This window comes from Vulpes vulpes, chromosome 10 (assembly GCF_048418805.1).
Source record: "Vulpes vulpes isolate BD-2025 chromosome 10, VulVul3, whole genome shotgun sequence".
Lineage (NCBI taxonomy): Eukaryota > Metazoa > Chordata > Mammalia > Carnivora > Canidae > Vulpes > Vulpes vulpes.
This window is the reverse complement of record NC_132789.1, coordinates 25,366,494-25,379,778: the sequence shown is the minus strand read 5'-3', so window position 1 is coordinate 25,379,778 and position 13,285 is coordinate 25,366,494. Positions and strand designations below refer to the sequence as shown.

General features: G+C 39.8%; 1 long non-coding RNA gene across 1 annotated transcript in view; it reads right to left on the bottom strand.

Annotated features, from left to right (window-relative positions):
* LOC112909843 (uncharacterized) overlaps positions 1 to 13,285 on the bottom strand; it is a 27,482-nt gene extending 14,197 nt beyond the window's left edge. The window contains exons 1-2 of the long non-coding RNA XR_011994693.1: positions 13,141 to 13,285; positions 1,799 to 2,017 (exon numbers count right to left, since the gene is read on the bottom strand). This is a non-coding gene — a long non-coding RNA (uncharacterized lncRNA). The remainder of the gene's footprint in view (positions 1 to 1,798; positions 2,018 to 13,140) is intronic.

The window sequence follows — 13,285 nt, the reverse complement described above, 5'->3', positions numbered from 1 at the left end:
TTCTCTCACAGCTCACTTTCTGCGAAGCTACACTGTGGTAAAGACAAATACGTGTAAATAACCAAAATGTCATCTAGGAAGCAGGCAGGTGTGGGGCATTTATTGTATTTACAGAGGGTGGAGGGAGGAGGTGCTAGCAGAACATATACCCAGAGTTCCACAGATATGTTGCTGGTCTTTCTAGTTGGGAGATGGGGTCACATAAGACCATGAACTCTAGGGACACTCCCATCTACATTCACCACCCGACTTGGGACAACTTTCACAGGAGGCCAAAATAAAACTGTGTAGCTACTCAGCCTGTGTGGTGACCATGTCTCACCTCAAAGTGCTTTGTCTTAAGGGGAAAAGGAGCACATCTCTATTCTCAACGTAGAGGCTGATCCCTACACAAGGACCAGCTTATTTATTGGCCCATATAGTCATGATACTCAAGGTCTTCAGGTGCTAGCAGGCTCTAACTCTGCTCTGACCTTAGCTGGCACTGGGCTACCTTCCCGGTCCCTTATACAGAAAGCTGCACTTCCCTGAACTGTTTTCAATAAGTTTCTCTCTTCCTCCTCAGACCTGCCTGGACTGGCTAGGGCACTCCACAACAATGTTCTATTTTCCCTTGGCAGAACCTGGCTCTGGCTCCAATCATTGGCCACCAGAGGTACCTGTATGCAACTACCCAGGAGAGACCAGCAGGGGGAGCCAGGAAAATTCAGATTCCTCAGCTAGACAAAAAGGGTCATGGATAAAAGCTACTTCTCAAGAGGTTTAGGTAACTTTCTCATTTAAGATACACAGAATCAAGTGCACTGTTAAAATAGCTGATTGTGAGGTTCAGGTGAGTGGAAAGCCAAATGGAATTCATCCATTCAGTCATCAACAACTATTTATTAAGTACCTACTACTACATGCCAGGCTAGGCATTGCCTATAGAGTATTTAATGACAAAGACTGCTGAAGTCCCTAACCTCATACATTAAAGTTAGTAAACTAGGAGAACAGGTAAGTGGAGGTCTAGGCACTTGGATCAAAGTGAAGATGCTTGACAGGTTCATAGGACTCTGGGAGTGAGAGAGACAAAATAACAGAGTTTGAGACCAGGAAACTCCTGTAATTCTACCAATGCAAAAAACTGCCAGAGAAAGAATGTCAGGCCCAATACAACTGCTAAAAGCAATATAAATGACAGCATACATCTCAGTATCTAAGGGAAATGGCTTCAACAAGTAGAAAGTGAAACCTTGATCAATATACTTACTTTGTTTCAAAATAATTCAGTGGGGAGAAGGAGTAAATGGGAGTAGAGATAAAACAAGATGGGCCACATGTTGATGATTCTACAAGCTGAGTGGCAGGTACTTGCTAACTCATTATTCTCTTTATTTTTGCATATCTTTGAAAATTCCTATAGGAAAAGTTCATATATATCAATAACTTGATCAATAACCACTATAGTCAGGGCACCTGGGTGGCTCAGTGGTTGAGCGTCTGCCTTTGGCTCAGGGAGCCTGCTTTTCCCTCTACCTATGTCTCTGCCTCTCTCTCTCCCTGTGTCTCTCATGAATAAATAAATAAAATCTTAAAAAAAAAAAACCACTACAGTCAAGTTTCATAGAAGACACCCTATTTGTTATGGGGGAAAACTGAACATCTCCACTCATCCAAAATTCCTAAAGAGTTCACTGAGGCTGTAGACATTTTCTCTCCTGTCCCCCTTTCTCTCATAGATCTATTGCCAGAGCCCATATCTTGATCCTTCAAAGAATGGCACAGTGAATGCAAGTTATTCACTGAGGCTCCTTACCTGTGTAATATGCCAAAGTGGGGAAGAAGAAACTCAACCTCCGTTGGGGAAAATACTGGAAAGTAAATTCTGTCTTCCATTGTCCAATAAGGAAGGAATATGTGGTAATGATGATGAGAAGGGGATCAATGGGATTGGGATAGATTCTGCTCCCAGTAGCAGCATAAGGTCACTGGACATCCTTGAACAAATCCCATGATCTCTGGAAGCTCCTCCTTTCTAAAGACAGGGATATATTACATATGAGAATAGCACTTGTAAATGCTTGTTTGGGCAGTACGAGAAGAGTTCAAAAGATAGGTTCTTTCCCATATGTTTCATCGTATAACATTTCAGGAATGGTTATTTATTTATTTATCTTTAAAAGATTTTATTTATTTATTCATGAGAGACACACACACACACACACACACACACACACACAGAGATTGAGAGAGAGAGAGAGGCAGAGACACAGGCAGAGGGAGAAGCAGGCTCCATGCAGGGAGCCTGACGTGGGACTCGATCCCCGGTCTCCAGGATCACGCCCTGGGCCGAAGGCGGTGCTAAACTGCTAAGCCACCTGGGCTGCCCAGGAATGGTTATTTACAAATAAGCATATAGCAGATGGTAAGGTTGATGCCACCCTTGACCTCTGGAGAGCTCTGGTTCAAGAAACAGGTTTCTTAGCAAGCCTTCTACCCCCAGAAACTCAACTCACAACTGGCAGGAAGTACTGGGTCTGAGCTGACGCAGATGGGAGTAGTCCGAGTTTCTATGAGGATGACCTAAAAACAGCAGCCAACGTTCTCTGACATCAAGGGGGTAGGGCTTGATAGCTAATGAGTCTGGGTCCAGAAGAAACAGTGCAAACAAGGCTATCTAGAAAAGTTAAAAGCAACCCAGAAAACACGGTGAAATAAGAGCTTAACAAAAATAGCACAGCGCAGCAAGGCAATAAAACAAACACTTCATAATTATTTTAAATGACAAGGGTACTAATTATACAAATGATCCACAAAGAAGTACATGTTCCAAAAATAGTTAAAAGGAAATACCGATCACAATACACAAATCTACTCAGAAACATGCTTGCCATAATAAAAGTAGAGAATTCAAAGCTACGGTAATCAAAACAACATGGTATCAGCATAAAGATTATATATGTGTATATCAATGGAACAGATTTGAGAGTCCAGAAATAAATTCATACATCTAAGGACAATTGGTTTTCCACCAGGTACCAAGACCTGGGGAAAGACCATCTTTCAACAAATGGTGCTGGGACAGCTGGATAGACATATGCAAAATATGACACCAAAAGTACAAACAACCAAAGAAAAAGATAAACTAGATTTCATAAAAATTAAAAACTGTTATGCACCAAAGGACTATTAAGAAAGTGAAAGCAGGGGTGCTTGGCTGGCTCAGTTGATGGATAGACCTTGGGACTCTTAATCTTAGGATTATGAGTTTGAGTCCCACATTGGGTATAGAGATTACTTAAAAATAAAATCTTTTGGGGATTCCTGGGTGGCTCAGTGGTTTAGCGCCTGCCTTCGGCCCAGGATGTGATCCTGGAGACCCGGGATTGAGTCCCACGTTGGGCTCCCTGCATGGCGCCTGCTTCTCCCTCTGCCTGTCTCTGCCTCTCTCTCTCTCTCTCTGTGTCTCCCATGAATAAATAAATAAAGTCTTTAAGAGGGGGATGCCTGGGTGGCTCCGTAGGTTGAGTGTCCAACTTTTGGTTTTGGTTTAGGTCCTGATTTTGGGATTGTGGGATCAAGCCCCATGTTGGCTCCATGTTCAGCATAGAGTCTGTTTGAGACTCTCTCACTCCTTCTCTCTCTAAAGCAAATAAATAGGGCAGCCCTGGTGGCTCAGCGGTTTAGTGCTGCCTGCAGCCCAGGGTGTGATCCTGGAGACCTGGGATCGAGTCCCACATCGGGCTCCCTGCATGGAGCCTGCTTCTCCCTCTGCCTGTGTCTCTGCTTCTCTCTCTCCTCTCTGTGTATTCTCATGAATAAATAAATAAAATCTTTAAAAAAATAAAGTAAATAAATAAAAAATATATTTTTAAAAAGATAGTGAAAACATTGGGACACCTGGCTGGCTCAGTCAGTGACTGAGTGATCTCAAGAGTCAGTGACTCTTGATCTCAGGGTTGTGAGTTCAAGTCCCATGTTGAATATTCAGATTACTTAAAAATAAACAAACAAACAAACCTAAAAGAGGTGCCTGGGTGGCTCAATTGGTTGAGTGTCCAGTTCTTGATTTTGGTTCAGGTCATGATCTTAAGGTCCTGGGATCGAGCCTAGTGGGAGCTCCTCACTCAGTGAGGAGTCTACTTGAGATTCTCTCTTCCTCTTCCTTTGCCCCTCCCCCTGCTCACACACACACTCTTGCTCTCAAATAAATAAATAAATCTTTATATAAATTTTTTTTTGAAAAGTGAAAGCATAACCCACAGATTAGGAGAAAATATCTCATCTATTTGATTAAAGATCTATCTAGAATATATTAAGAAGTCTTACAACACCACAACAAAAAAGACAACCCAATTTAAAAAAGGGCAAACAGGAATGCCTGGGTGGCTCAGTGATTGAGCATCTGCCTTCAGCTCAGGGCGTGATTCCTGGTCCGGGGTTCGAGGAGTCTACTTCTCCTTCTGTTTATGTCTCTGTCTCTGTGTGTGTGTGTGTGTGTCTCATGAATAAATAAATAAAATCTTTTTTAAAGATGGGCAAAGGATTGTAATAAACATTTCTTCAATGAAGATAAATGGCTAACAAGGACACATGGACACTCAACATCTTGTTATTAGTTACTAGGAAAACACAAATCAAAACCACGATAAGATACCACTTTACCCTACTAGGATGACAATAATAAAATAAGGGATGTGAGTGGGAATAACAAGCGTAAGCAAGGATATGGAGAAATTCTAACACTCACACATTGCTAGTGAGAATGTAAAAGTGCAGTCACTATGGACTGGTAGTTCCTCAAAAAGTTAAACACAGAATCACCCAACAATTCCACTCCTGGGTATATACCCCAAAGAATTTAAGACAAGTGTCAAACAAGAACCTGTATGTGAATGTCCATAGCAACATTATTCATAATAGCCAAATGTGGAAAAAGCCACCAACTGATGAATGGATAAACAAAACATGGAATACCCATAAAAGGTATATTATTCAGCCATAGAAAGGAATGAAATATTGACATATTTTACAACACAGATGAATCTCAAACACTACTTCTAGTAAAAGAAGCCAGACACAAAAGGTCAAATGTATGATTCCATTGATATGAAACGTCCAGGGGCACCAGGTTGCACTTCTGTGCAAATCCAGGTTCTCCCTGTCAGTACAGTGAGACAGTTTGTAACACAGGGTATGGGATCAGACTGCCTAGGTACATATCCTGGCTCTTCCACTTACCTTTTGCTTTAGGCAAGTTACTTCTCTATCATTGTTTCTTCATTTATAAAATAAGGATAATAATTGTGCCTGCACTGAGGGTTTTTATGACAAATAGTGTGTATACATATACATATATGTGTGTGTGTGTGTATATGTGTGTGTGTGTATATATATATGTATATGTATACACACACACACACACTTATGGGAAATCTGGGTGGGCGGCTCAGGTGGTTAATCATCTGTCTTCAGCTCAGGTCATGTTCTCAGGGTCCTAGGATTAAGCCCCACATTGGGCTCCCTGCTCAGTGGGAAGCCTGTGTCTCCATTTCCCTCTGCCTGCTGTTCCCTCTGCTTGTGTTCTCTCTGTCAAATAAATACGTAAAATAAAAAAAGAAAAAGAAAAAAATTAAAAATAAATAAAATCTTAAAAGACATTTAAAATAGTATCTGGCATGTACTAAGTGCTCAATAAATGTTAGCTATGATGCTTTTATTTCTGTCCATATTGACCTACTGTTGGTAAACATTGGATGGCTGGATAAAATGTACATCATTCTAGGCAGAGACTGCTGGATTATCCAATTCACTGGCAAAGAAGGATTACAGTCTTTTAGGAATCCAGAGAGGAGATGTTAAAACTCTAACAAGTAAAAGTACTAATGTGATAATACTTGGACCTTTTTAAGACTCCTTGAACTGACAATGGCTATAAAACAGAGGAAACCAAATATTTCAACTCCATTTCCAGATAATTTAGACTTGCTTAAACTATCCAGCATAACAGGAGCAAAATCAGAGGTTCAGTGAGACTCTAGCTTCTAATCCTAGATGGTGGTAGTAACAACAACAACATTAATAATAATAGCAAAAGTTCTTAATATGTGTGAGGTACCCTACTAAATGCTTTAAATATATTAACAATTTAATGTTTATTGGAGCAGATTTCCCTACTATATCCAAGAGAGCAGAAGTTCAGAGCAAAAAGCATGTTACTGGGCTGATGGCAGAGCTATTCTAAGAATGGGAGGCTTTCTTATCAATCTGATGACTTGGGATCCCTGGGTGGTACAGCGGTTTAGCGCCTGCCTTTGGCCCAGGGCGCGATCCTGGAGACCCTGGATCGAATCCCACGTCGGGCTCCCGGTGCATGGAGCCTGCTTCTCCCTCTGCCTGTGTCTCTGCCTCTCTCTCTCTCTCTCTCTGTGACTATCATAAATAAATAAAAAATTTAAAAAAATCTGATGACTTATGAAGGTGACAAAAGGTTAGGCCACTCAGTGTTGGAGAGTACAAGATCCTAGAAAGTGGAAATGCTCTACCACTGCCTGGGTAGTAACAGCCTGGCTGCAACTGGGCAGAATTTCTATTTCTAATGTCAGGATAATAAGGAAGTTGCTGCCAATACTGCATAGGACAGAAGACACTTAGCAGTGATGGCTGACTTCCAACTGAGCCATTAAGGTAAATGTAAAAGAAAGCTCCAGGTAGAAATATCATTAGGAACTCAGAGAACACACTGAGTGTTTGAAGCTGGTACTTAACCTTCTATTATTGGACTCAGGGTCTTGCCATGCTGGGGCCAATCTGAGTCCACTTATAACACCCCCTTATGCCTTATATAATACTGCTCATTTCTGTTATCTGGGCTTTGCAAAGGCAATTAGGGCAACAATCTCTTACGGGTGGGCCTTAGAGTACTAAGATGTTGATTTCTCCTGTCTTTGCATTTCCTTCCAGCCACAATCATTCTATGATCTTCTATGGGATTCCTTTTTTTTTTTTTTTTTAATTTATTTATTCATGAGAGACAGAGAGGCAGAGATGCAGGTAGAGGGAGAAGCAGGCTCCATGCAGGGAGCCCGATGTGGGACTCGATCCTAGGTCTCCAGAATCACGCCCTGGGCTGAAGGTGGCGCTAAACTGCTGAGCCACCCGGGCTGCCCCTATGGGATTCCTTTTCTCTTCTCTCCATTTCACTGTAACAGAGTCTGAAGAATATATAATATTTATTAGTATTCCCTGACATACAAATCCTTTAAAGGATATTTCTTAAGAGGAGATGGGATGGAGCCAACCGTGAAAAAAGATAAATAGAGAAAGTTTTGAAGAGAATAGTTCACATGACAGCCTAGTGAGAATGACACCCAGGAGAGAACTGAGATAGATGATAAAAGGAAAGGCAGTGCCTGACACAGAGGATACTCAAGAGCTGTTTGGGGACTGAAAGAATAAACAGTAACAGGAGAATAAAATACCAGGATTCTAAAGGTGGAACAGACATTTCCCAGCTACCTTGATTCCCAGACTCAGCATATATTTAATAGATAAACATCTGATTTACATATTATTTATGTAAATTCAAATGCTAACTACAACCCTGAATGATAAAGTAATTCATGGAAAACACCCTAGTCCAGGACTTGGCACACCTAAAATACACAGATGAACTTTTTTTTTTTTTTTTTTTACATTTTGAAGACAGAGCAAAGATTAGATCAAAAGCATCGCCTTCTTAAAATTAACCCATAGATCCTATGCCACATGACTGCCTAGACTAGGCCTAGTATTCAGCCAAGATTAATTGCTCCAATTCCAAACTCAGGACTTTTCTTTTCCTGCTCCCTTTCCCTGACAGCTTAGAACTCCTGGGCTCCATCTCTAAGCAACTGTTTTGTTTTTTTGAAGATTTTATTTATTTATTCATGAGAGACACACAGAGAGAGAGAGGCAGAGACACAGGCAGAGGGAGAAGTAGGCTCCATGCAAGGAGCCTGACACGGGACCCAATCCCGAGACTCCAAGATCACACCTGCAGGATAAAATCTACACTCAGGAATCTCCATAACTTGGTCAGTAAGTATTCAGCTCTTCGGCTGCATGTTTTTTGGTCTCATTTTAATCACCACCCTGAATTCCCCACTAGTCATAGTGATAGCCTACATTCTAGGCTTCTGCACATTGTCTGACCTGCCAAGAACACTAATTCCTACCCCGTTCAGATTTTACTTTTTCTGATAAGCTTTTCCTAACCTCCTAAAAGTAGGTCATAAGCCCCTCCTGTGAGTTCTCACAGCCCCCAGTACTAATCTCTGCTGTAGCATTTATTTCACTGTTGTTTTGCCTACTAGTATCTGCTCTATCACAAAATTAGGAGCTTCTTGAGAAAAAGGACCTTGTAGAGTTCACTGTTATATCCTCGATACTCAGTTTAGTGCCTGCTACGTATGCAGTGGATGTTTAATAATCACTGAATCAATATGCCTTTATAGTCTGTATCATACTCTTTAACACTACTTATAAATGCTGTTTAATGTTTTTATTTTCCTGTGTTAGCCTGATCTTTATAACCAGATTTTAAGTTTCTGGAAGATAGAAATATACTAGTACTTAAAAAAAAAAGAAAGAAATATACTAGTACTTTGAAGTTAGAGGTTACTGACACAGCTAATATTTATTCAGGACTGAATATCAACAATCCAATGGTATAGGTATATTTTTTCTCTCTCTCAACCTCCACCTGAGGAAATTGAATCATAGAGAATTTAGTAGCTTCTCTAAGATGACACAGCTAATAAGTGGCAGAGCTGGGATTTGAATGCTGACATTGGTATCTGTACTCTTAATCATGATAATAACAGGCTAAGGAAATTTAGAATTACAGATGCTAATTTATCCAAAACCATACTGTAATGCTGAGACTGGAACTCAGGTCTTTCTAAAGCCTACACTTTTTTTTTTTTTTAAGATTTTATTTATTTATTCATGAGAGACAGAGAGAGAGAGGCAGAGACACAGGCAGAGGGAGAAGCAGGCTCCATGCAAGGTGCACCCATCTGGGACTCGATCTCAGGACTCCAGGATCACGACCTGGGCTGAAGGCAGGTGCTAAACCACTGAGCCACCCAGGGATCCCCTAAAGCCTACATTCTTAATTATTTGACATACTGCTTCTCTTGCTTTAAATGTCAGCACTAGGGATCCCTGGGTGGCATGGCACAGCGGTTTGGCGCCTGCCTTTGGCCCAGGGCACGATCCTGGAGACCCCGGATCGAATCCCACGTCAGGCTCCCGGTGCATGGAGCCTGCTTCTCCCTCTGCCTGTGTCTCTGCCTCTCTCTCTCTGACTATCATGAATAAATAAATAAAATCTTAAAAAAAATAAATAAATGTCAGCACTAAAGCTCATACTGGGTGTTGATAATTTTAAAAGCTGCAGCTCCAGTTTACTGAGATTGAAGAATATTACATTCCTTTCCAAAAGTGGCATCACTGTAGTTTACTGGGTTAATTTACCTTAAATATCAATAGCCTAGTCTTATTAGCCAATTAAGTTTATAGTCTCTAGTGTTATCCCTGCAATACCAAATACTGTGTTTTCCTCAGTGTAAAAAACCATGTTTTCTAAGACTGACCTCAAAGTAAAAAGCTACTCTCATTCAGAAATTTACTCTTCCTTTTATTTCTCAAAACCAGTTATGAGATATTCCCAAATTCTCTGCTTTTGTGGCTCCTCAGTTTTTCAGTGTAGAATGTCTTGTTTCTGAAAGTAACCTGTTACCCACAAACTCTCTTGGCTGTTTTATTGTTTATCCTTAAAAAATTACTATTCTCTGTAGGCTTATTAGACTCTTTGTCTTTATGTGGTATTCTGCTTTTCCTCTTTATCTCAAACATTTATTAAACACTTAACTGTGTATCAAAATGCAAATAACCTAACTCATTGAAGGCCATACTTTCAAAGAAAATGGCCTTGGGGCTTAGATATTGGAATATGATTTCCTTAACAAGCTTCATAAAGTCATCCTCTGCTCAGTTTACAATTATACACCCAAATATCTTTCAGCAAAATCTCAGTAGCTACTTCTACAGTGCGTTATATGGAGAGAATAGCTGGAGCCAACTCATTGGATTTTTTTTTTTCCATTGGATCTTATTCCAAAGATTTTTACCAACATTTAGCCCTCTTTGGCTGACAAAAAACGATTAAGTGTTTTGTTTGTTTGTTTGTTTTGTTTTTTGTTTTTTTTTTTAATTCATGAGAGACACAGAAACATAGGTAGAGGGAGTAGTAGGCTACCCGCAGGGAGCTGGATGCAGGACTCAATCCCAGGACTCCAGGGATCATGACCTGAGCCAAAGGCAGATGCTCAACCACTGAATCACCCAGGTGCAAGGTTCTTAAATTTGTTTTATTTATTTATTTGTTATTTATTTATTTATTTATTTATTTATTTATTTATTTATATTCATGAAGACACAGGCAGAGGGAGAAGCAGGCTCCATGCAGGGAGCCTGACAAGGGACTTGATCCCGGGTCGCCAGGATCACCGCCCTGGGCTCAAGGTGGCGCTAAACCGCTTAGCCACCGGGCTGCCTGGTTCTTAAGTTTCTTTGTTTTTTTGTTTTTTTTGTGCTTAAGTTTTGTAACAGCTTCCTCATTAGAACTCTTCCACTAACATCCCCTGTTATCAAAATGAACTGCCCATCTTTCTTGGAAAATGCTCTGGAAGTTATTTCCTGAGTTAACAGTATGGCTTTGTCTCTCTGGATCAGTAATTATTTAATATAAAACTGAGAGTCAAACATCCCTGAAATATTTAGTAAAATGTAAGTACTCTACCTCACAACGTTTTCCTCAGGGATATATGCAATCCAAAATGAGTATTTGAATAGTGCTGTATCATATTATTATTGCAGTAATATTTCCAGAATAAATATGGAGTTTGGAGTAACTATAAGCCATAAAATATGGCCATATTGCTCCAATACATGAAGCAAAGTTCAAAACGAGATCATAAGACTAAAACATCATCCATGATGATAAAAGGCACATCTCTGAACTAAATCTGATTCCTTGAGGAAGGAAGATACTGAACCTACTATAATAGAGAATATGCCTTTGAAGGACTGAGGAACAAGCCTGTCATTCAAGAAAAAATCAAATCACGCAGATAAATGTCTTACAGGCGAGAAAAAAGCAGAAATGACTAAGCTGAAAAAAATCTCCTCTAGCCTGTCTTACATCTTTTACAGGTAGTGCTGTTCCTGATAAGACTTATGGCACAAAATATGGTTTCTTTCTATATTAAAGGTGTGTAAATTACAGAAGATAGCAGTTTTCTGAATAGAAAACTTAGATAACAGCAACAGGTAATGAGGTTTGGAATTCTGAGGAAGAAATACCGGCACCCCTATCTGGGTGCAGTAGATAATCTAAAATGGTACAAGTGCTGGCCTGTGTATATAGCCTGTCTCTGTTATAATCAGAGGGGAAAGTATTATAATCTGGGAGAAGTAGCCCTTCAGAGTCTGAGAAGCATTTCATCAGACAATAACTGAACACTCTCTGCATACAAAGGCAATAGATTAGATGCTTAGGAATCCATCCAAAAGAACCCCCTGCTACTCTGAAATTAAAAGCTGCATTCTCATTTTCTCAAGCTTATATATTTTATGTAATGAAACAAAATGTACATCGTATTTTTCTTGTAGTGGTGTAAGTCCGCAAGAAAAAGTGTGCAAAGAACCCTTCCCCTTCGGCCTTCTGCCTATAGAAATATCCAACTGATTCCCTGAAAATATTAGCTTTCTTTAGCAAGTGAAATACACCCTATTATTCTCTCCTTGACCCTGTTTTACTGTTTTTCACGACACTTAAGACCACCTGACACTTTACATATTTATCATTTATCTTTCCCAATCAAAATATAAGCTCTCATAAGGGCAGAGATTTCAAGTATTTTGTTCACAGATACATTCTCAGTATCTGGAACTATATCTAGTATGTGGTAAGTTCTCAAAAAATTATAAAATTAATAAAAGTGTTTTAAAAGGCCCCCTGAATGCTGTGTTACAATTATTAAATTGTAAAATTCTGGCATATCTGTGTATATGTATGTGAATAAATTAACAGATTCTGTGTGATTACCAGCATAGGCCAAGTCAGGAGTCAGAAGATCAGAAGCTTATGTGGGCAGACAGGAGTATGGTTGCAAAAACAAAGCAACATGTCTTATTAAATGGACTGAAGGACTCAAACACAGTCAGCAAACTTCTGTAAAAAGTAAACTAAATTTCTGTCCTTTCCATGTCTGAAATCTGACTAGTAAATGCAAATTTACTTCAGATTGGTTAGATTGACATTAGCTTTCTTCCTTGATAAAGCTTCTGAAACCTATTTAGTGAAGTTTTTTTTTCTTCTCCCTAAATTACTGCCTAAAGATACAAGCTCTCAGATCGAAACAGTCTTCCATTTCTATTTTGAGATTTGCTTGAGTCACAAGGTAATCTTGGAGAATCACTCTGCTCTGTCTCTCCACTTACTGAGGCTGCCTGGGAACTCAAACTGTCAGCCAAACAGGAAGAGGACCCTTCTGCCTAACTCCAAAAGGCCTAAGTCATATGAATGTGGTGAGGTTTAATGATGGCTATAAATCACTGCGATGGATTTCCCACAGGGTGGAGGAAAGAAAGCAAACATTTGACTTAACTTCCTCTATATGAATTCAGGGCTGGTAGAAAGACTAGACTATTAAATATAGCAAGCAAATGTCCCATTGTTTGCTAACATGTGTTTTCAACTAAAGAGACCCCTTCTGTATTCCTACTATATATGACACCTCCAAAACCCAAATATAAACAAAGTAAAGTGACTGATCTGATCCTGGCAAAGGATCAGATTATTATACTTTTATTATTATACTTTTTTTTAAAGTCAGTGTTCATAAAAAGGTATAAACCATAAAGGCCCCTTTTTCCCAAAATGAATATAAAGTGTTCCTTCCACCTGGATACTCTTATTTGAGCCCACTATGAAGTCTTGAGTTCCTCCTGCTTCTGTAGTATGTCCTAAATTGTTCTACCTTTGTGACTTTAATTTCAAACCCTCCCCACAATAATGCCTCTTGACAGAGTTACTCTTTCTATACTCACACAAATGGAAACAGAAGAGATGAAAAGCCCCGGGGATGCAGTCAGTGTAGATCTCAAACTGATCCTCTGCTAAGCACAACCTGAACTCTGCCTCTTTCTTCTGTGGGCAGAGTTCCTCTCTTGGCTTAGTGATCTTGCTTGGCAT